Consider the following 4,024-nt stretch of genomic DNA (forward strand, 5'->3'; position numbering starts at 1 on the left):
TTTATTTTAGGAGGAGCTCACTTTATTGGGGGGAGGGCACTGCATGTGGCCAACAGATGAAGGCAGCCTCGTGGGCATTCTACACACAACACTTAGAAATATACACAGGAGGTTTTGCTAAGAAAGATCAACTGGAACATGGGTTCCTCTGGACAACTTCCCCAACCTCATCCCTCTAAAGAGTCGGGACACTCCCGACCACTTCCTTGAAGGCAAATGTGGTTGCTACAGGTAGAGCCCCTCAGGGGTACCTTCTTGTTTTTTATAAAAAACAGTTTCTTTAGATTTTTTGAAGTCTTCATTTGCTACTTTCATTCTATGGCCTCTCAAGGCCATCAGACCAGCTTCTGTACAGATTGCCTTGATGCCGGCCCCAGAGAGGTCATCTTTAGCCATGATCAAGTCATCCAGGGTTACATCATCAGCCAGCGTCATCCTGCTTATCTGGATCTGAAAGATGTGCTTCATAATCTTTTCATCTGGCCGGGGAACTCATTTGTCCTGTCAATGTTGCCTGGTCTGATAAGTGCTGGATCCAAAGTTTCTATTCAGTTTGTGGCTATGATAACTTTCACATCATTCCTTGAATCAAATCCATCCAACTGGTTCCACAGTTCCAACATTGTTCATTAAATTTCTCTCTCACCACCAGAATTTGAGTCCTATCTTTTTATTCCAATAGCATCAATTTCATCAAAAAACATAATGGATGGCACGTGTTCTTCTGCAACTTGAAACAATTCCCAAACGAGTTTGGGCCCATCACCTAGGTACTTCTGAATAAGTTCAGAGCCAACCACTCTTAGGGCAGTGACTAAGGTTTGGTTTGCTACTGCTTTGGCTAATAAGGTTTTACTTGTACCAGGTGGACCTTAGAGAATGGCCCTCTTTGGGGGCTTTATACCCATCTCTTCATAATATTCAGGATGAGTGAGAGGAAGCTCCACAGATCCTTAATTTCTTGGATTTGGCTGTCCAACCCACAGTATCAGCGTAGATTTCCTGGGGGACCTTTTCTAACTTCATTACTGTGACTAAGGGATCCATGTCATCCATGAGCACCCCTATGATGGCATGCACCTTGTGGTTGAGAAGGACTGGCAGCCTGGTTCCAGCAGATCCTTGTCTACAAAGTAAAGAATGCTGACATAGTGTTCTGAGCCCACAGATGTGGACACGATGATCCACATGGTTGTCATCAATGATCCCTTCCAACGTTCCTACCAACTTTGGGGTCCCCCTCAGATCACCCACTTTTGATCTTTCCTCCTCTTGATTTTCTTCTAAAGGCTTCATTTGTTCATGAATTCTAATGAATTCTTCCTCCATGAGAACACAGTCTTTAATTCTAACTTCAGTAATTTTAACCAGCAGAGTGTGAGGTGTCACCAGTGGCAGCTTGCTGGCAGCATCTGGTCCCTTTGTTTTCTTCTTCTTTTTCCCCGCTCTAGTTGGTACAGAACGTTCCTATTTCTTTTTTATGTTTATTTATTTTTGAGAGAGAGAGAGAGAGCATGAGTTGGGAGGGAGACACAGAATCCGAAGCAGGCTCCAGGCTCTGAGCTGTCAGCACAGAGCCCGATGTGGGACTTGAACTCATGAACTGCGAGATCATGACCTGAGCTAAAGTCAGACACTTAACCCACTGAGCCACCCAGGCGCCCCAGGAAGTTCATATTTCTTTTTGTTGTCCTTGTCATCCTTCTTGCCACCTCCAGGGCCATGATCACCACTCTGACTCTGACGCATCTTGCTTCAGCCGTTCAAATGGGTATTTTATTCTTTTTGATGCAATTAAGATTGTTTTCTTAATTTCTCTTTCTGATAGATGGCTCAGTGTTAGTGTATAGAAACAGTAGATTTTATATATTGATTTTGTATCCTGTGACTATACTATGAATTTGTTGAATAGTTCTGACAGTTTTTTCATGGAGTTTTTATGGATTTCTATATATAAAACCATGTCATCTGTAAATCATGCCATCCTTTCTGATTTGGATGCCTTTTATTTCTTTTTCTTGCTTAATTTCTCTGATGAGGATTTCCAATACTGTGTTAAATAAAAGTAGTGAGAGTGGGCATCCTTGTCTTGTTCCTAACTAGAGGAAAAGCTTTCAGCTTTTCACCATTTTGCATGTTAGCTGTGGGCTTATCATATATGGTCTTTATTATCTTGAGGTACATTCCTATATATCCATTTTGTTGAGTTTTTATCATAAATGAATGTTGAATTTTGTCAAATGCTGTTCTTCATATATTGAGATAATCATGTGATTTTTATCCTTCATTTTATTGTTAATGTAGTACATCATGTTGATTGATTTGTTGAACCATCTTTGCATCCCTGGAATAAATTTCACTTGATCATGGTGTATGAGCTATTTAATGTATTGTTGAATTCAGTTTGCTAATATTTTGTTAGGATTTTGCATCTATATTCATCAGAGACATTAATTAGCCCGTAATTTTCTTTTTTGTGGTGTTCTTATCTGGTTTTGGTCTGGCAGGCTAATTGACACTGATCATTAGTAGGATATGTCTGCTGTGATAAAATGGAGGGAGAAAGGATCCATTTGGGTGTATTTCCTTTGTTCAGTTTGGATAGAAAATGGACAAGAGTGGGTGGGAGCTAAGGTGATGGAGTAGTAGAAGGACCCTGGGCTTGCTTGTTCTTTGAACACAGCTAAATAAATAACAAATCATTCTAAATACCCAACAAATGAAACTGAGGACTGACAGAACAAACTGCACACCTAGAGGGAGAAAAGAGGCCACATCATGGAAGGTAGGAGGTGTGGAGACATGTTTTGGGGGAGAAATGGATTGTGGGTGCTGCAGAGGGGAGAGAGCCCTGGTCATGGAGAGAGAAAAGAGAGAAAGGAGAGAGGAGTGCACAAAGGATCACACAAGGAAAACACTTCCACAAAGTCATTGACTGGGAAAATAAGAGGGGCTGATTTTTATGAGTTTTTGCAACCATAAAATCTAAATCTAAACCTAAATCTAAATCTAAATCTAAATCTAAATCTAAATCTAAATCTAAATCTAAAAGCTGTAGTTTTAGAAGTCCTGGTGTAGAGCCCTGAAGGTGCTGCAGTGCTCCTGTAGAGAAGGCAGGCAAGTAACCTGGGGGCAGTAGGCATAATCATCTGAGGATCGTCTGAGATGCACTTGGAGAGAAGATTCCTCCTTCTTGGAGCACATCTGAGAGAGGTGGCATTGCCTCTCCAGGGACAAAGGAGCTGGCTAGCACCATTTCTCTCCCCTGCCCCTCAGCATAAATTAACTTCAGTAAACAGGACAGTGCCAACATTGGCTGCTTAATCTGCTTACACTAAACCTATTCCCACCCCTCTGTACTATCCTGGCAATGCTTTTCTTGGGCAAGTGTGCCTAAGAACCAGTGCAGTGGGTCCCTTCCCCCAGAAGACCAGCACAAACTCCCACATGCAACGTCTACTGACCATAGAATTCTCCAAAGTTTCAACTCTAGTGGAAATAGTATCATATCTCTTTTAACAATTATACCAGAGCACACCTAGTTAAAACACACCATACTCTGGCCATGATCCAAACATTCCCCACCATCAGCAAGGATAAACTCTGCAGAGGACTGACCTGAGGAATAGAGCAGCAATAACACAATAGCAGAATGCACACAACGTACACCAGAGACACTTCCTGAAGTGCTAGGCATTATATAACCTATAAGTGTGGATATTATATAACTTCTTCTTCATAAAGCCATTACTCTCAGGATCAAGAAACATAACAGGCTTTCCTAACACACAGAAGAATACAGAGACCTAGATAAGATGCAAAGACAGAGAAATTCATCCCAAAAGAGAACAAGAAAAGGTCATGGCCAGGGATTTAATCAAAACAGATATAAGTAGTATGCCTAATCCAACATACCTAGATTGATTTAAAGCAACAATCTTAATAGTAGCTAGACTTGAGAAAAGCATAGAATCGCTTCTCGGCCTTTTGGCTAAGATCAAGTGGAGAAAAGCATAGAAGGCAT

At 41.3% G+C, this 4,024-nt stretch overlaps 1 pseudogene; it reads right to left on the reverse strand.

Moving 5' to 3' along the window:
• Positions 1 to 225: 225 nt before the first annotated feature.
• On the reverse strand, positions 226 to 1,749 carry LOC102965860 (annotated as a pseudogene).
• Between the last annotated feature and the right edge of the window lie 2,275 nt (positions 1,750 to 4,024).

The sequence above is a fragment of the Panthera tigris genome, chromosome B1 (assembly GCF_018350195.1).
Source record: "Panthera tigris isolate Pti1 chromosome B1, P.tigris_Pti1_mat1.1, whole genome shotgun sequence".
Lineage (NCBI taxonomy): Eukaryota > Metazoa > Chordata > Mammalia > Carnivora > Felidae > Panthera > Panthera tigris.